Source organism: Marmota flaviventris, chromosome 3 (assembly GCF_047511675.1).
Source record: "Marmota flaviventris isolate mMarFla1 chromosome 3, mMarFla1.hap1, whole genome shotgun sequence".
NCBI classification, from domain to species: Eukaryota; Metazoa; Chordata; class Mammalia; order Rodentia; family Sciuridae; genus Marmota; species Marmota flaviventris.
Genome location: NC_092500.1, coordinates 114,627,929 through 114,649,053, shown reverse-complemented (window position 1 = coordinate 114,649,053; position 21,125 = coordinate 114,627,929).

The following is a 21,125-nucleotide window of genomic DNA, read 5'->3' as shown; positions in this document are numbered from 1 at the left end:
CTACCATAACCATAACCCTTACCATGATGCTAACTCTAAGCCCTAACCCTAACCCTATTGCTAATGCTAACCCTATCAATTACCATAAACCTAACCTGAACCCTAAATTAAACCCTATCATTACCCTAACTCTAAACCTAATGCTAATTTGAGTACTAAACCTAAATTTTAACTTAACAAAACCTTGAACTTTACCCTAACCTGAAAGTTTTCCCTAGCTCTAAAACTGAACTTTACCTAAACCTACCCTTACACTAGTGTAGACCTAAATTTAAACCTAAAATTATCTTTAACCATAATCCTAGACCTGATATTAGCCATAGACCTAATCCTAGCCCTAAAAACAAAACAAAACAAACAAACAAACAAAAAACACCAGCCCTCATCCTAGCCCTAAACCTAGCCTTAATCATAACCCTAACTCTACGCCTATCCCTATCAATACTCTAGCCCAACCCTACCTCTAAACCTAGCTATACTGCCATCCCTTATCCTAAACATAAACTTAACCATAACCCTATCACTAGGCCTAAACTGAACACTAATTTCTAGCCCCAATCCTGGCCTTAACTTAACCCTTATCCAAACACTATCCCTAATCCTAGCCCTGAAACAAACTCTAACTCTCACACTAGCCCTATTCCTAGTTCTAATCCTATACCTTACCGTAACTCTAAACCTAGCCCTAACCTTAGCCCTAACCCTTGCCCTATCCTTAGTCCTAGCCTAACCCTAGATCTAAGCCTAACTCTAAATATACCTGTAACCATAAGCCTAAGCCTATCACTAACAGTAGACTTAACCCTAATACTTATCATAAAACTAGTGCTAACCCTAACCCTGGAACTCAAACAAAACCGAGCAATAGACATAACTCTAAACCTTAACTTAAAACAAACCCTAAGTTACACCTATAACAAATCCTAGCCCTAATTCGAGTCCTAACCCTAATCTTAAAACTAACCCTGACCCTGACTTATACCCTAACACTCACCCTAGCTCTAAAACACCACTCTTATCTTAAACCAAACCTTAACAGTAAACCTAGCTGTAAATTGAGTCCTAATCCTAAAACTAACCCTGTCCCTGACCCCTACCTAACAATAACCCTAGCTCTAAATTTATCCTAACCTTAAACCTAACCATAAACACAAATCTTAAACACAACCCTAAATCTTACTAAATTGTAATCCTGATTCTTACATTATTCATTACCCTAACCCTTGCCCTAAAGCTAACACAAAAACTAGACATAATCTGAGCCCTAAACCTAGCATTAACACTGACCATAATCCTAACCCTACCCCTAAAGCTAGCTCTAACTCTATCCCCTAAACCTAAGCAAAACACTAACACTAATGGTAACCTTAGACCTATCCTAATCCTTAGGCTAATCAAAACACTACCCTATTAATAGTCCTAAACCTAGCCCTCATTCGAGCTCTAACCTATCCCAAACCCTAATCCTAACCCTGACCCTTATTCAGACCATAACACTAACCCTAGGTATAAATCTGATTCTAACCCTAGACCAAACCTTAAAACTAGCCGTACCAGTAAAACTTATATTAAACCTGACTCTACCACAAGCCCCAGACCTAAAACCTAATCCTAAATGGAGCCTTAACTCTAGCCCTAGACCTAAACAAAAACCTAGCTCTAGCCCTAACCATAACCCTTAACCTAATGCAAAGTCTAACTTTACTCTTAGACATAAACCTAGTCCTAATTCTGGCTTTAACCTTAACCCTAACACTAACCTGAACACGGACCGTGCACTTAACACTAAGCTAACTCGAAACTTGACCCCTAACTGAAAATCTAAACCTAACACTAGACCTAGCCATAACCCTAACCCTCCAACTAGCCCTAATCATAATCCTAGCTCTTACATTACCCAGCGCCCTAACCCTACACCTTAACCTAACACAAAACCTAGAGTGAATCCTAGGCCTAAACCTAGCCCTAGGTGTAAAACTCACTCTAACCCTAGCCCTAATCCTAACCCTAACTGTAGCCTTAGTCCTAAATTTACTCAATGCCTAACTCTTGCCATAAATATAACTTAGACTTATCCCTAACTCTAACACTAACCCTATCCCTAACCCTAAACTTAACCCTAGCCCTAAACCTACCTCTGAACATAAACATTACCCTAACCCTAACTTTAACCCTATTGATAAACATAGGCATAACCCTAACCATAACCCTAACCCTAATCAGAAAACTAACCGAAGACCTAACACTAAACCTAACACTTGCCATAGCCCTAACTCTAACACAAACCCTATCCTGTAGTAGAAACCTAATTTTAACCATGCCTTATCCTTAACCCTAAAACTAAATCTAACCCTAAACCTAAACCTAAACTTACATCTAACCAAATCCATTACCCTAACCCTTATGCTAAACCTAATGATAAACGTAGAGCTAACCCTAACCATAACCCTAAACCTACCGTAATCTTTTCCCTAGACCTAACACTGAACCTAACCCAAAACTTAGCCCTTGTCCTAACTCTAGCTCAAACTCTAATCCTTATGGTAAACAAACCCTAGTCCAAACCTTAACCCTAATCCTAGCCCTAAACCTAACCATAACCATAGCCCAAACCCTAGCTCTATCTTCATCCATTACCCTAACCTAAACCTAATGCTAACCCTAGCTTTAATAACTTTAAATCTACATTTATCCCTAGCTCTGATTCTAACCTGAAACCTCAACCTAGTCCTAACACTTACTAAATCCATGAGCCTTACCCTTAACCTAAAGGTAAGAAAAAAAAATAAGCCTAACACTAACCATAACCCAATCCCTAACCCTAATACTAACCCTAAACCTTGACCTAAACCTAAACCTAACTCGAGCCTTAGCATTACCCCTAGTTTAAACCCTAACCCATATCCTAATCTTAACCCTAACCCTAACTTCACCCTTAACCATAACCCTAACCCTAAATATAGCCCTAATCCTAAACATAACCTAGCCCTAACCATAGCTCTAAATAAATCAATTACCCAAATAATAACCATAAACCTAATGCTAACCCTAGGCCTAACCCTAACCCAACCCTTTAACCTAAACCTAACATGAACCCTAAAGCTAACCTGAAGACAAAACCTAACCCTATCCCTTACACTAACCCTAACTCTAAACCTAATATCAATTTGAACGCTAACCCTAAACCTAAATCTTATCCAAACCCCAAACCCCACCTGACCATTATAATACCCCTAGGTCTAAACCTGAACCTTACCCTAAACCTAATTCTGAATATAGACTTAGCCATAAACCTTACCCTAAACCTATCCCTAACCGTAACCCTAGACCTGATATTATCCCTAGCCCTAATCTTGCCATAACCCTAACACAAATGCTAGACTTCATTCTAGCCCTAAACCTACTCTTGATCCTAACCCGAACCCTAACTCTAGCCCTATCCCTGATTTTATCTGTCGCCCTATATCTGAACCTAGATATAACCCCAACCCTTCCCCTAATTCTAACCCTATCTCTAACCCTAGATTTAACCCTACACTAATCCTAGACCTGATCCTAGACCTAATTTAGCCCTAACCCTAATCCTAACACTAGCACTAATACTAACTCTAACTATTACCTAGCCCTATTCCTAGTTCTAAACCTATCCCTTACCATAACCCAACACTTGCTCTACCTTTAGCACTATACCTAGCCCTACCACTAACCTTAGATCTAACCATAACTCTAAAACTAACCCCAACCCTAAACCTAAACCACAAACTAAATCTAGCCCTAACATTAACTCTAATCCTAATACTAGCTCTAACCTAGTCCTAGCCTTAAAATATCAGGATATAGCCCTAACACTAACACTTAATCTAAACCAAAACCTAACCTTGACCCTGATTCTGACCCTAACACTAACTATAACTCTCAGATCACCCTAAAATTATACCTAACCCTAAAACTACACATACCCCTAACCTTAAAAGTATCCCTAACACAACCCTAGTTCTTTTGTTAGTTGTAGCCCTAATCCTAGACCTAACCTAACCCAAAACCTAGCACTAATCTGAGCCCTACACCTGTTTTAATCCTAACCCTAACCAGAGCCCTAACCATTACCCTAAACCTAACCCTAACACTAAAACTTGCCCTAACCCTAAACCTAAACCTAGCATTAATCCTAACCATAATCCTAGCCCTAACCCTAGCTCTAAAACGTATCCATTACCCTAACCCTAACCCCAATCATAATGCTAATTTTAGGATAACCCTAATCCTATCTCTAACCCTAACTTTGTCCATTACCCTAAACCTACCCTGAAACCTAAACCTAACCATAAACATTACCCTAACCTTAATACTAATCCTAACGCTAATGAAAGCCCTGATGCTAAACCTTAACCTAACTCAAACCTTAATCATGACAGTGACCCTAACAATAACCCTGTCTCTATACCTGACCCTAACCCTCAAGCTAAACCTTACACTAGAACTAGCCATAAACCTAACCCTAAAACTAACCCTAACCCTAAACCTAGACCTGATATTAGCCCTAGCACTAATTCTAACTCTATCCCTAACACAAAACTGAACCCTAATCCTAGCCCTAAACCTAGCCCTAAACCTAGGATTCATACTAACCCTAACCCTTACCCTAGCCCTAAACCTATTTCGTACCTCTCCCTAAACCCAGCTATAACATCATACCTTACAGTAATCCTAAACCTAACCCTAACCCTAAACGTAGGCCTAGACCTAACACTAACCCTAGCCCTAATCCTAGCACAAATTTAGTCCTAAACCTATCCCTAACTGTAAACCTAACCCTAACTCTCACCCTAGCATTAACTCTAGTTCTAAATCTATCCCTTACCATAACACAAACCCTAGACCTAAACCTAACCCAACCCCATTCCTACTTTTGCCCTAGCCCTATACCTAGACCTAAACCTAACCTCAATCATACCCTAATCTTTAGTTAAACCTCACCCTAACAATAGCCCTAACCCTAATGCTAATGGGAAAACTAGCCCTAACCCTACACCTAGCACTCAAACAAAACCGTGCCATAGGCTTAATGCTAATTGTTAACCTAAACTAAAACCTAAGCTTATACCTAGCCCTAACCCCAGCCCTAATTTGAGTCCTAACCCTAAATCTAGAACTTACACTGACCCTGACTCAGACCCTAAAAATAACCCTAGCTCTAAACATCACACCAACATTAAACTTAACCCGAACACTAGACCTAGCCCTACGAATAACCATAAAACTAGCCCTAATCATAACACCACTTCTTACGATAGTCATAGCCCTGTGCTCACATTAAAGCTAGCTCTAATCTGAGACCTAAACCTAGCTTTAAACCTAACCCTAAACAAAACCTAGACCTATACCTAACCCTAGCTCTAACCCTATTCCTTACCCTAAGCAAAACCTTCACCCTAATGCTACCCCAGTCCTAACCCTAATTCTTAGCCTACCCCAAACCATAACACTATTGCTAGTCCTAACCCTAGCCCTTATTCTAACTCTAACCTTAACCCAAATCCTAACTCTAACCCTGACCCTTAATCTGACCCTAACTCTAACCCTAGGATTAAACCTGACCATAACCCTAAACTGAACCCTAACACTAGCCCTATGGGTAACCCTATACCTAAACCTAACCCTAACACTCGACCTAGACAAAAACCTAATCCTAAATCTAGCCATAACGCTAGCTCTAGACATAAACGAAAACCTAGCATTAGCCCTCACAATAACCCTTAACCCAACCCAAACACTACCTCTACCTGTAGACATAAACCTAGTCCTAATTCTGGCCATAACCCTAACCTAAACACTGTCTCTTTCTGTAAAACAAATCCTAGCTCTAAATTTTATGCTAACCCCAAATCTAGCCATAACCCTAACAATACACCTAGCAATAACCCTAACTCTAGGTCTTACATTACATAAGCCCTAATGTTAGCCACAAACCTCACACAAAACCTAGCTCTAAGTGTAAACCTAACCCTAACACTAGACGTAACTCTAACCCTAACCTTTGCCTTAACCCTAACCCTAGCTCAAACACTAACCCTTGCCCAAATATAAATCTAGACCTAACCCTAGTCCTAATCCTAACCATAACCAAGGCCAAACCCTAGTTCCAGCTCTATCCATTACCCTAAACATAACCCTAACCCTAATGCTAAACCTAGCTCTAAACTTAACCCTAACCCTAACCTAGACGTCACACTAAGCCTAACCATTGCCCTAGCCCTAAACATAGCTCAAACACTAATGCTTACCCTAAACCTAGCACTAACACTAACCGTAGGCTTAACCATAACCATAACCATAGCCCTAATCCTAACCATAACCCTAGCCCTAAACCTATCCATTACCCTAAACATAAGCCTAATCCAAATGCTAACCCTAGGCCTAACTCTAAAACTATCTCTAACACTAAACCTATCCATTTACTCAAACTAACCTGAACACCAAACCTAACCTTATTAATTACTCTAACCCAATCACTAACCCTAATGCTAAATCAAGCCCTAAACCTAAACCATAACCTAAACCAATCCCTAAACAAGACACTTACCCTAACAATACACCTAGGTTTAAACCGGACCTTTCCCGAAACCTAACCCTTACAATATACCTAGCCATACACCTAACCTTAACACTATCCCTAAGCGTAACCCAAACTGATATTAGACATAGACCTAATTCTCGCCCTAAACCTAACACAAACCCAAGCCCTCATCTGAGCCCTAAACCTAGCCTTAATACTAACCTGAACCCTAAACCTAGCCCAATCCCTAATTTCAACTCTTGCTCTAGTTCTCAACCTAGGTATAACCACATCCCTTCCCCTAACCCTAACCCTAACCCTAATCCAACAGTAACACTAATGCTAACCCTAACCCTAACCCTAGCTCTAATCCTAGCCCTAATTTAGTGCTAATTGTAACCCTAACTCTAACCCCACCCCTTAGACTAACTCTAACTCTTCCCCTAGATCTATTTCAAGTACTAACTCTGTTACCATAACCCTAACACTAGCCCTAACCTAACCCCTAAACCTAGCCCAAGTCCTAACCCTAGATCTATACATAACTCTAAATATAACCCTAACCCTAAGCCTGAACCTCACCCTACCATTAGTCCTAACACTATCGCTAATCCTAAAACTAGTTCTAAACCTACCTGTAACTCTAAAACAAAACTGAGCCCTAGCCCTAACCCTAACACTAACCTAACTGTAACCTCAGACCTGACATTAGACCTATCCTAATTTTTCCCTAACCCTAACACAAAACATAACCCTACACCTACCCATAACTCTAGCCTTATTTCTAGTGTTATCCCTAGCCCTAAAACTAACACTGACATTGACTCTGACCCTAAAACTAACCCTATTTCAAATCATCACTAGGTTTTGAGTTAGGTTAGGGCTAGTGTTACATCTACGGGTAATGTATGAAGTAGGGTTATGATTAGCACTAGTTATAGGGTTAGGGTTAGCGCTAGGTCTAGTGTTAGCGTTAGGTTTATGGTTATGACAATATTTAGAACTAGATTTAGTGCTAGGGTCAGAGTCAGTGTCTATATTACTTTTCAGATTAGATTTAAGCCTGGATTAGATTTAGGGTTAGATTTAGAGTTAGGTTTAGATCTAGAGTTTGAGCTAGGGTGAAGAATAGGGCTAGGGTTAGGGATATGTTTAGGGCTAGGTCTAGGGTGATGGTAAGGGATTGGTTTAGAACTCGCTATAGGGCTAAGGCGAGAGTTCGAGTTAGTCTTAGGGCAAGGGTTACTGTTAGGGTTAGGCCTCGGGTTAGTTCTAGGTTTAATGTTAGGTTTAGGGTTAGGGTTAGGTTGAGGGTAAGGGTTGGGATTACAGCTAGTTTTATGGCTAGTGTGAGGGTTATAATTAGGGTAAGTGTTAGGTTTATGATTAAGGTGAAATTTATGTCTAGTATATGGGCTAATGTTTGTGTTAGGGGTAGGAGTAGGATTAGAGCTAGGGCAAAAGTCAGGTCTAGAGTTACAGTTAGGGATAATTTAGGGTTAGGTTTGTAGCTACATCTATTTTAAGGGTTAGGTTTATGGTTAGGGTCAAGTTTAGTGCTAGGGTATTTTTAGGCTTAGGGTCAGATTTAGGGTTTTTGTTAGGTTAAGGTTTAGGTTTAGGGCTCGAATTAGCATTATTGTTAAGGATAGTGTAATGATAGTTTTAGGTTTAGGGTTCAGGTTAAGTGTAGGGTAATTTATAGGGTTAAGGTTAGGTATAGGATTAGGGCTTGGCCTTGGATTAGCATAAGGGTTAGGGTTATCATTAGAGTAATGGATATGTTAGAGCTAGGGTTAGGGCTAGGGTTATGCTAAGGATTAGGTCTAGGCTTAGGCTTAAGCTTAGGGTTAGGGCTATGGTTAGGATTAGGATTAGCCTTAGGGTTAAAGCTAGGGTAGACCTTGGATTAGGGCTAGGTTTTGCAATAGGTTAGGGCTACAGCTAATGTAAGAACTTGTTATGATTCAGGCTAGTTTTAGGGTTAATGTTAGGGCTAGGTATACTTTTAGGGTTAGGTTTAGTGTTGAGGGGGTGTTTAGAGCTAGGGTTACTGTTAGTGTCAGGGTCAGTGTTCAGGTTAGTGTTATGGTTAGAATTAAAGCCAGAATTAGTTCTAGGGGAAGATTTAGTGTTTGGCGTAGGCTAAGGTTATTGTTAGGGCTATGTCTAGGTTATTCATTAGGTCTAGGGTTCGAGTTATGGCTAGATTTATGATTAGGTTTAGGTCTAGGGCTAGTGTTAGGGTTAGGTTTAGGTATAAGTTTACCGGAAGGGCTACTGTTAGTGTTAAGTTTAGGGTTAGGTTCAGGTTTAGACTTACGATTACTTTTAGGGTCAGCTTAAGGGTCAGGGTTAGGTTTAGTATTTGGGTTATTGTTAGAGCTAGAATGAGTGCTAGTGTTAGGACTAGTAATAGGGTTAGGGTTTATGTTAGGTTAAGGATTAGGGTTAGCATTAGGGTTAGGGTTTGGCTTAAGTTAAGGGAGAGGGTTAGAGCTAGGTTTAGGGCTTGGAATAGGGCAAGGTTTAGGTTAAAGCTAGGTTTAGGGCTCGGATTATGGCTCATTTTGTGTTAGGTTTAGGGCTAGGCAATGGCTAATGTAAGAACTAGGGTTACAATTAGGGTGAATTTTGGGGTTATGGTTAGGGGTTAAATCCGTAGTGTTAGGATTAGGTTTAAGGTTAGGGTGATATTTAGAGCGAGTGTTAGTGTTAGGTTAATAGTCAGGGTCAGAGTTAGTTTTAGAGTTAGGGTTAGGATTCCAAATAAGGCTAGGGTTACTGTAAGGGTTTGGTTTAAGGCTTGGGCAGTGTTTAGACCTAGGGTGGGTGTTAGGATATGAGTCAGAGTCAGGGTTAGTATTCAGGTTAAGGTTAGGACTCGAATTAGGGCTAGGGTTATGTCTAGGTGTAGTATTAGGATTTGGTTTAAGTTAAGGTTTAGTGTTAGGGCTATTACTCGGTTTTGTTTTACTGCTATGGTTAGGGTTAGGGCTAGTTTCATGATTAGTGTTAGGGTTAGTGCTAGTATTAATGTTAGGCTTAGGCTTAGGGTTAGTGTTGTTAGAGTTAGATCTAGGATTAGGTCTAGAAATAAGAATTAGGCAAGTGTTAGGTCTAGGTTTATGGCTACGTTTAGGGCTATGGTTAGGGTTATGTTAAGGGATATGGTTAGAACTAGGGATAGGGCTAGTGTGAGAGGTAGAGTTAGTCTTAGGGCTATGGTTAGTGTTAGAATTAGGTATAGGGTAAAATTAGGGCTAGGATTAGGACTAGGGTTAGTGTTCAGCTTAGGTCTAGTGTTAGGGTTAAGGTTAGGATTAAGTTTAGGGAAGGGATGGTGTTATAACTAGAATTATTTGGAGGGTGAGGGTTAGAATTAGATTAGGGCTATGGTTAAGGTTAGGGTTATGATTATGGCTAGGTTTAGGGCTAGGATGAGTGCTAGGGTTTGTTTTAGGTTTAGGGCTAGGATTAGGGCTAGGGCTAATATCAGGTCTTGGGTTATGGTTAAAGATAGTTTTAGTGTTAGGTTTATGGCTACATGTAGTGTAAGGGTTAGTTTTAGGGTTAGGGTCAGATGTAGAGCTAGAACTGTTTTTACAGTCAGAGTCTTGGTTAGGGTTTGGGATAGGTTAAGTTTTAAAGTTAGGGCTCAAATTAGCATTAGGGTTAGTGTTAGGTTAATGATAGGGTGATGTTTAGAGTCTAGGTTTTGGTTAGGGTAATGGAATGGGTTAGGATTAGGGATAGGATTAGGTTTAGGACTAGGTTTAGCATTAGAGTTAGGGTCCTGTTTATGGCAATGGATAGGGTTAGATCTAGGGTTAGGGCTACGGTTATGTTTATGATTAGGGATAGGTTAGGGTTAGGATTAGGGTTCAACTTGTGTTACGGCTCGGATTAGGGCTAGGTTTTGTGTTAAGTTAGTGCTAGAGTTAGGGTTATGGCTAATGTACATACCAGGGTTATGTTTAGGGCTAAATTTGGGGTTAGAGATAGGGCTATGTCTAGTCTTATGTTTAGGTTTAGGATTAGGGTTATGTTTAGAGTTAGGGTTAGTTTTATGGTCAGAGTTAGGGTCAGGTTTAGTTTTAGTGTTTGGATTAAAACTCCAAATAGGGCTAGGGTTAAGATAATGGTTTGGTTTAGGTTAAGGTTTAGGGTTAGGGCTATCATTCAGTTTCATTTTAGGGCTAGGGCTAGGGTTAGGACTAGTTTTAGGATTAGCCTTAAGGTTAGGGCTAGTGTGAGTGTTAGAATTAATGATAGGGCTAAAATTAGATTTAGGTTTTGGGGTAGGGTTAAATTAGGGCTAGGATTAGGGCTAGGGTTAGTGTTTAGCTAAGGCCTAGCGATAGTGTTAGGGTTAGGTTTAAGTTTAGGATAAACAATGGTGTTATAGCTAGGTTTAGACATAGGGTGAGGGTTAGAGTTAGGGTTAGGGCTAGGGTTGGAGTTAGGATTTGATTAAGGCTAGGTTTAGGACTAGGATGAGGGATAGTGTTCATTTTAGATTCAGGGCTAGGATTAGTGCTAGGGCTAATATCAGGCTAGGGTTATGGTTAAAGATATTTTTAGGGTTAGGCTTATGGCTACATGTAGTGTAAGGTTTAGGTTTAGGGTAAGGGTCAGGTTTAGAGCTCAGGGAATTATTAGAATTAGGATTTGGCTTAGGTAAGGATTTAGGTTTATGGCTCAAATTAGCATTAGTGTTAGGGTTAGGGTATAGTTAGGGTTTGTTTTAAGGTTCAGGTTTGGTTTAGGGTAATTGATATGGTTACCATTAGAGATAGGGCTAGGGTTATGCTTAGGGTTAGCATTAGAGTAAGGGTTATGGTTAGGGTAACTGATAGGGTTAGAACTAGAGTTATGGTTAGGAATATGCCTTGAGTTAGGTTTAGAGTTAGTGTTAGAACTAGGTTTAGGGTTAGGTTTAGGGTTATGCTTAGCATAAAGTTTAGGTTTTGAGCTAGGGTTATGACTAGGTTTAGGGTTAAGTCTAGGGATAGTATTATGTTAGGTTTAGATTTATGGTCGTGTTTTGAACTAGATGAGTGTTAGGATATAAGTCAGGTAAATGGTTAATTTTAAGATTATGATTAGGACTTGAATTAGGGCTAGGGTTAGATCTATGTGTAGTGCTAGGTTTTGGTTTAAGTTAAGGTTAGTGTTAGGCCAGTTGCTCGTTTTTCTTTTAGTGTTATGATTAGGGTTAGGGCTAGTTTTCTGATTAGCTTTAGGGTTAGGGCTAGGGTTATGGTTAGGTTTAGGATTAAGGCTAGATTTAAGGCTAGGTTTAGCATTAGATTTTTTGCTATGTTTAGGGCAACAATTAGGGCTAGGACAAATGTCAGGTCTAGGTTTATAGTTAGTGATATTTTTAGGATTAGGTTTATGGCAAGGTTAAATTAAAGTGTTACGTTTAGGGAAAGGGTCAGATTACGATCTGGTGTATTACTAGGGTCAGGGTCAGACTTTGGATTTGGGTTAAGTTTTAGTGATAAGGCTGAAATTAGCATTAAGGTTAGAATTAGGGTTAGGGTAATGGATAGTGTTAGGTTTAGGGTTAGGTTCGGTTTAAGGTTATGGATATCGTTATTGTATGTGATAGGTTTAGGGTTAGTCCTAGGGTTAGTATTAGGGTTATAGTTATCGTTAGGGTAATTTATAGGTTTAGACCTAGGGTTAGGGCTTGGATAATGTTTAGGATTAGGGCTCGAGTTAGTGTTAGGGTCAGGGTTAGGGCGAGGGTTACACTTAGAATTAGGTTTAGGGTACGGTTTAGTGTTTGAGCTAGGAATTTTGCTATGGCTAAGATTAATTTATGGTTTGGTCTAGGATTATGGCCATGGTTGGTGTAATGGTTAGGGCTAGGGTAATACGTTTAGATGTCAGCTTATAGATAGTTTTAGGTTTAGGTTAGCATTAGGTTTAGGATTAGGGTTAGCATTTGAGCTATCTTAGGTTTAGGGTTAGGGTTAGGTTAGTTTCACTGTTAGTTCTAGGGTTAGGTTTATGTTTAGGTTTAGTGTAGGTTTAGCTTTTGGTCTAGTGTTATCATTAGGGTTAAGTTTAGGGTTAGAGTAAGGGATAGGGTTCAATCTAGGGTTAGGGCTTGGGTTAAGGTTAGGATTAGGGCTGGGTTTAGGTTTAGGGTTTGACCTTGGGGTAGTGTTATGGTTAGATTAAGTGTAAGGGTTAGGGATTGAGCTATTTTTATGTCTAGGGTATGGGTTAGGTTTACAGTCTGAGCTAAGGTAGATTTACAGGTTAGGTTAAGGGCTAGGGTAGCATTACTTTTAGGGCTATTGTTAGTATAATGGATAGAATTAGAGCTAGGGTTTGGGCTATGGTTAGAGTTAGGATTAGGGCTAGAATTAGGGTGAGGTTTAGGGTTTGGGCTAGGGTTATTTTATGGTAAGGTTTAGTGTTTGAGCTAGGGTTAGGGCTAGAACGAGGGTTAGGGTTAGGGTTAGGGCTAAGTTTAGGTTTAGAGTTATACTTAGGGTTAGGTTTATGGCTGTAATTCTGGCTGGGTTTTGTGTGAGGTTAAGGGCTACTGTTAGGTATATGGGTACTGTAAGAGCTAGAGTAATGGTTATGGCTATATTTAGAGTTCATCTACTGTTAGAGTTAGTTTTTGGCATAGAATAAGGTTTAGAGCTAGGGTTTTTGTTAGGGTAAATGTCAGGGTTCAGGTTAGGATTAGGTTTAGGGTTAGGTCCAGAATGAGGACTAGGGTTAGGTCTAGGGGTAGAGTTAGTGTTTGGTTTAAGTTAAGGGTTATTGTTAGGGCTAAGGCTAGGGTTATGTCTAAATTTAGGATTAGGTTTAGGTCTAGGGCTAGTGTTATTGTTAGGTTTAGTTTTAGGGTTAATTGCAGGGCTAGTGTTATTTTTCGGATAAGGGTTAGAGTCAGGTTTGAACCTAGGTTTAGTGTTAGGGTCAGAATAAGGATCAGGGTTAGAGTTAGGGTTTGGGTTAAGTTTAGAGCTAGAATTAGGGTTAGGACTAGGGTAGCAATAGGGTGAGGGTTTGACTAAGTGTAAGAAATAGAGTTAGAAATAGGATTAGGACTAGGGATAGGGTTAGAGTTAGAGCCATGGTTAGGATTAGGGTTAGGCCTTGGATTAGGACTAGGTTTTGTGTTAGGTTTAAGACTATGGCTAATTTAAGAACTGGCATTACGATTAGGGCTAGTTTTAGTGTTAGTTTTAGGGTGAGGTCTAGTGTGAGGATTAGGTTTAGGGTTAGTATAGCTAGGGTTAGTGTTAAGTTCAGAGTCAGGGTTAGTATTAGTTCTAGGGTTAGGGTTAGGACTCGAATTAGGGCTAGGGTTAGGGCTAGCTGTAGGGTTAGCGTTTGCTTTAGGTAAAGGGTAAGGGTCAGTGAAATGGCTCGGTTTTGCTTGAGAGCTAGGTTTTGGGTTGGGGCTAGTTTTCAAATTAGCATTAGAGTTACAGCTAATGTTAGTGTGTGGTTTAGGCTTAGGGTTAGGGTTAGATTTAGAGTTAGGGTTAGATCTAGGTTTCGGGCTACAGTGAAAGGTAGGGCTAGGGTTAAGGCTAGGATTTGAGTTATTATAAGGGATAGGGTTAGAACTAGGGCTAGGGCTAGGGCGAGAGTTAGAGTTAGTGTAAGGATTAGATTTAGGGTTAGAATTAGGGCTTAATTAGAGTTAGAATTAGAGCTAGGGTGAGTATTAAGGCTGAGCCTAGGTTCACGGTTAGGGTTATGGTTATGGATATGGTTAGCTAGCTTAGAACTAGAGCGAGGGTTAAAATTAGGTTTGGGTCTATGGTTAGTGTTAGGTTTAGGATTAAAGCTAAGATTAGAGCTAGGATTATGGCTAGAGTTTGTTTTAGGATTAGGACTTTATTAGGGCTATGGCTAATGTTAAATCTAGGGTTATGGTTAGAGATAGTTTTAGGGTTAAGATCATTAGGGTTAGGATAGGTTAATGGATATGATTAGGTTTAGAATTCAGTTTAGGTTTAGGGCAATGTATAAGTTTAGGGTTTAGGGTAAAGGGTATAGTAAATACCTGGGTTGTGATTAGGGCTAATTTTAGGCTTAGGGTTAGGGCTAGGTCTATTGTTATGTTTAGGTATAGGGTTAGGTTGATGTTTAGAGCTAGGGTTAGTGATAAGGTCAGAGTCAGGGTCAGGGTTAATTTTAGGGTTTGGCTTAGAACTCGAATTATGGATAGAATTATGGCTAAATGTAGGGTTAGGGCTTAGTTTTTATTAAGGCTTAGGATTAGATCTATGGCTTGGTTTTGTTTTAGGGCTAGGGTTAGAACTAGTTTTAGGATTAGCCTTAGGATTAGGGCTAGTGTGAGGTTTAGGTTTAGGCTAAGGTTTATTGTTAGATTTAGATTTAGGGTTAGATCTAGGGTTGCTTCTAGGGCTATGAATAGGGCTAGTTTTAGCCCTATGGTTTGGGCTAGGATTAGGGATCCAGTAAAGTATAGGGTTAGAACTAGGGTGAGGACTAAGGTGATGGTTAGAGTTAGTCTTTGGGCTAGAGTAAGGGTTATAGTTAGGGATGGGGCTAAATTAGATCTAAGATTTTGCCTAGAGGTAGTGTTAGAGTTAGGCCTAGGTTTATGGTTAGGGTTATAATTAAGGCTATGTTTAGGGATAGGATAGGAACTAGGGTTTGTGTTATGGTTAGGGCTAGTATCATGGCTAGAACTAATATCAGGTCTAGGTTTATGCTTAGGGATAGATTTGGGGTTAGTTTTATGGCTAGGTCTAGTGTAAGGGTTAGGTTTACAGCTAGGGGAAATATTAGGGTCAGTGTCAGTGTCAGGGTTAGGTTTAGGTTTGAGTTTAGGGTTAGGGCTCGAATTATCATTAGAGTTAGGGTTAGGGGAATGATTGTATTAGGTCTAGGGTTCAGGGTAGGTTTAGGGTAATTGATAAGTTTGGGTATAGTGATATGTTTAGGGTTAGGCCTAGGGATAACATTTGGATAAGAGTTATGTTTAGGTTAATGATACAGTTAGACTTAAGTTTAGGGCAAGGGTTATGGTTAGAATTAGGTCTTGATTTAGGGTTAGGGTGAGGGTTAGAACTAGGGTTAGGTTAAGGTTATGTTTTGTATAAGGCTTTGGTTTTGAGCTATGATTAGGGCTAGGCTCAGTGTTAGGTTCAGGATTGGGTCTAGGGATAGGATTACAGTAGGTTATGGTTTAGGGTCATGGTTAGGATTAGACATAAATTTAATGGTAAGTTCATTAGTAGGATCAGGGTTAGTGTTAGGGTTTTAGATAGGGTTAGATCTAGAATGAAGGCAAGGGTAAGGGCTATTAAGAAGGTTAGTGTTTTGGTTAGCCTAAGGATTAGGGATAGGTCTAGGGTTACTCTTAGGTTTAAGGTTTTGCTTAAGTAAGTGATTGGTTGAGAGCTTGGTTATGGTTAGAGTTAGGGTTAAAGCTAGGTTTAGGACTCAGATTAGGCCTAGGTTTTGTGTTACAGTTAGGGCTAGGGTTAGGGCAATGGCTAATGTAAGAACTAGTGTTACCATTAGGGTTGGTTTTAGTGTTAGGGTATGGGCTAGGTTTAGTGTTAGGGTTAGGTTTAAGGTTAGGGTGATATTTTTAGCTAGGGTTCATGTTAGAATAGGAGTCAGGATCAGGCTTAGTTTTAGGGTTAGAGTTAGAACTCGAGTTAGGGCTAGAATTACTGTTAGGGATCAGTTTAAGGTGAGGGCAGTGTTTAGAGTTATGGTGAGTGTTAGGATATGAGCCAGTATCAGGTTTGGTTTTAAGGTTTGTGTTAGGACTCGAACTAGGGCTAGGGTTAGGTCTAGTAGTAGTGTTAGGGTTTGGTTTAAGTTAAGGTTTAGAGTTAGGGATAATGCTCGGTTTTGTTTTAGTCCTATGGTTAGGGTTAGGGCTAATGTTAGTGTTAGGCTTAGTTTAGTGTTAGGGTTAAATTTTAAATTAGTGTTAGACCTAGGGTGAGGGCTAGAACTAAGGATAGGGCAAGGGTTATGGCTAGGTTTAGGGTTATGGTAAGGGATAGGGTTAGACCTAGGGATATGGCTAGGGCAAGAGTTAGTCTTAGGGCTAGGGTTAGGGTTAGGTTTAGGGTTAGAGATAGGGCTAAATTAGGGCTAGGATTAGGGCTAGGTTTAGTGTTTAATTTAAGCCTAGAGTTAGGGTTAGGGTTAGAGTTTAGAGTTAGCATTTAGAATTTAGGTTTTGCATTCGGGTAAAGTTTGTGGTAATGGATGGCTTTATAGCTAGGTTTATAGGTAGGGTGAGGGTCATAATTAGGTTTAGGGCTGTGGTTAGGGTTAGGGTTATGATTAAGCCTAGGTTTAGGGCTAAGATGAGGGCTAGGGATTTTTTTTTTAGGGTTAGGGCTAGGATTAGTGCTATGGCTAATTTCAGGTCAAGAATTATGGTTAAAGATATTTTTAGGATAAGGATATGGGTACGTATAATGTAAGGGTTAAGTTTAGGATTAGCATTAGGTTTAGAGCTAGGCGTATTATTAGGGACAAGTTCTGGGTTTGGGTTTGGGATAGGTTAAGGTTTAAAGTTAGGGCTTGAATTAATATTAGGGTTAGTGTTATGGTTATGGCAATGGATAGAGTTAGAAATCAGTTCAGGGCTAGGGTTATGGATATGATTAGGGCTAGGTTTTGGGTTAAGTTAGAGCTAGGGTTAGGTTTACAGCTAATGTAGTGTTTTAGGGCTAGGTTTGCTGTTAGGTTTAGGTTTAGGTTTAGGGTGATGTTTAGACCTCGGTTTAGTGTTGTGGTCAGAGTAAGGGTCAGGGTTAGTTTTAGGTTTTGGCTTAAAACTCGAATTAGGGCTGGGGTTAGGGCTAGGTGTAGGGTTAGGGGTTGGTTTTGGTTAAGGGTTATGGTTCAAGCTTTGTCTCTGTTTGGTTTTAAGGCTAGGATTAGGGTTAGTGAATTTTTTAGGATTAGTGTTAGGGTTAGGTCTAGTCTTAGATTTAGGCTTAGGCTTTGCTTTAGGGTTAAAGTTAGAGTTAGGTTTTTATCTAAGGTTAGTGCTAGGGCTAAGGATAGGGCATGGGTTAGGACTAGAATTTGGGATAGGTATAGGTTTATGGGAAGGGCTAGGATTAGAATGAATGATAGGGCCAGTGTGAGAGTTAGAGTTATTCTTAGGGCTAGGGTTAGAGTTAGGTTTAGGGATATGGCTAAATTATGGCTAGGGTTAGGGTTAGGGATAGGGTTAGAGCTAGTTTTAGGAATAGCATCAGGGTTTGGGCAATTTTTAGGCTTAGGCATCGAGTTAGGGTTACATTTTAAGTTAGATTTCAATCTAGTGTTAAAGCTAGGGCTAAGTATAGGGCAATTGTGATGAAAAGGTTGAGGTTTAGAGTTAGGCTTATGATTAGGGCAAGGGATGTGCTTTTGGCTGGGTTTAGGGCTATGGCAATGGTTAGTATTAGGGTTAGGGATAGAGTTAGGTTTAGGGTTATGATTAAGGCTAGGTTTATGGCTAGGATGAGGTTTAGGGTTTGTGTTAGTGTTAGAAATAGTATTATGGCTAGGGCTAATGTCAGGTCTAGGGTTATAGTTAGGGCTCGATTTAGTGTTAGGTTTATGGCTTTGTCCAGTGTAAGAATTAGGTTTAGGTTAAGATTCTGGTTTATATCTAGGGTTATATTTAGGGTCAAAATCAGGTTTAGGGTTTGGGTTAGGTTAGGCTTTAGCCAAAGCCAAACCATCACCCTATTACTAGTCCTAACTCTAGCCCACATTCTAGCTCTAAGCATAACTCAAACCCTAAACATAACCTTGGCACTTTTTTTGACCCTAACAGTAACTGTATGTCTAAACCTGAACCTAACCATAAACCAAACCCTAACACTAGCACTAGCAATTAACCTATACCTAAACCTAAGCCTAACACTAGCCCTAGACCTAAACCTTATCCTGACTCAAGCCATCTCTCTAGCTCTAGACCTAAACAATAACCTAGCCCTAGCCCTAATGATAAACCTTAACCTAATACAAACACTAATCCTACCCCTAGACCTAACTCTAGTGATAATTCTGGGTTTAACACTAACCCTAATTATAACCCAAACACTGACCCTGACCCTAACACTAACACTCGCTCTAAACATCACGAAAATGGTAACCCTAATCCTAACACTTGATCTAGCCATAACACTTACCCAAAAAGTAGCCCTAATCATAACCCTGATTTATACATTAGTTTTAGGCCTAACACTAGCTCCAACCTAATGCAAAACCTAGCCCTAAGCCGAGCGCTAACCCTTGTTTTAACCATAACACTAAACCTACCCCTAATCCATAACCTAACCCTAAATCTAACCCTGAACTATTACCCTATACATTACCTTAAGCTAAACCCTAAACCTAATGCTAACCTTTTTCCTAACCCTAATTCTAGCCTAACCCAACCCCGATCCCTATTACTAGGCCTATCCCTAACCTTCGCAACAGCTCTAAACCTAACCAAAACCCAAACCCTATCCCTGACACTTATTCTGAACCTAATACTAACAGCAGGAATAAACCTGACCCTAACCCGAAACCAAACCCTAACATTAGCCCTACAGGTAATCATATACTTAAACCTGAACCTAACACTAGCCCTAGACATAAACCTAATCCTAAATCTACCCATATCTCTAGCCCTAGACCTGTACAACAACCTAGCCCTAGCCCTAACAATAACCCTTAACCTAACCCAAACACTAACCCTACCCCTAGACCTAACCCTAGTCCTAATTCTGGCACTATACCCAACACTAACTCTAACCTGAACACTGGCCCTGACCCTAACATAATCCTGGCTCCAAAGCTCACTCTAAACCAAACCTAATCCTAACATTAGACCTACCCATAACCCTAACCCTAAAACTAGCCCTAATCAAAACCATAGCTCTTACATTACCCATGGCCCATACCTTAGGCCTAAACTAGCACAAAACCTAGCTGTAATTTTAGGCTTGAACATAGCCCTAAGTGTATCCCTAAACCCAACCCTAGCCCCAACCCTAACCCTAAGCCTCGCTTTAGACCTAACCCTAGCTCAAAGCCTAACATTTACCCTTAACATAACCCTAGCCATATCCCAAACCCCAAACTAACACAAGCTCTAATCCTAACATTAACCATAGCCCTAACAATATATCTAATTATATCAACTACCCTAACCCTAACCCTAATCATAATCATAAGCCTAGCCCAAACCCTAGCTTTAATTCTATCCACTATACTAACCACAACCCTAACCCTAATGCTAATCCTAGGCTTAACTCTAACCCTATCGCAATCCCTAAACATATCCATTGCCTTAAGACTAACCTGAACACTAATCCTAATCCTATTCATTACCCTAACCCTAATCTAATCCTAATGCTAATTTGAGCCCTCAACCTAAACATTAACCTAAACCAAACCTTAAGCCAAATACTGACCCTAATAATACACATAGCTTTAAACTTGACCCTTACCCTAAATCTAATCCTTACACTAGACCTAACCATGAACATAAACCGAAACCTATCTCTAATGTAACCCTAAACCTGACAATAGCCCTAGCCCTAATCCTAGTCCTAACCCAAACACAAACACTATCTTATCCTAGAATAAAACTTAGCCTTAATCATAACCCTAACCCTAATTCTAACACTTTCCCTAGCCCTAAACCTAGTTATAACCCCATTGCTTACCCTAAACCTAACCCAGACCTTAACACTAACATTAAACCTAGCCCTAACCTTAACCCTAGGACTAATCCTAATATGAAACCCGGCCCTAATCCTAAAGCTAACCTTAATCCTAGCTTTAAGACTAACTACAACTCTCGCCCTAGCTCTAGCCCTAATTCTCTCTATCACTTACCATAATCTTATTCCTAGCCAGAGCCTACATTAACCCTAGCCCTAACCTTACATTTTGCCCTAACCGTAGATCTAAACCTAACTCTAAATCTAACCCTAATTCTAAAATTAACCTAACCCTAACACTAGCCCTAACCCTAAAGCTAATCCTAAAACTAGCTCTAACCATAGGCTTAGACCTAAAACCAAGCTGAGCCATAATAATAACCCTAAACTTTTATCTAAACCTAGCATTATTTGAGACTTAACCCTAGTTTTAAACCTAATCCTAACCCAAAACCTAGCCCTAAACCTTACCCTAAACCTAGTCAGAATCCTAAACATAACCCTAGCCTTATCACTAGCTCTAACCATATCCATTACCCTAACCCTAACCATAACCCTAATACTAACCCTAGGCCTAACCCTAATCTTATTGCTAACCCTAACCTTATTCATTAACCTATACCTAACCTGAACCCTAAACCTAACCCTATCATTACCCTAACCCTAACTCTAATGCTAATTTGAGCCCTAATCCTAAACTTAACCTAAGCCAAACCCTAACTCTCACGATACCCATAATAATATACCTAGCTCTAACCCTGACCCTACCCCTAAACCAAACCCTTATACTAGACCTAGCCATAAACCTAACCCTAAAACTATTCCTAATGTAACCATAGACCTGAAATTTGCCCTAGCTGTAATCCTAG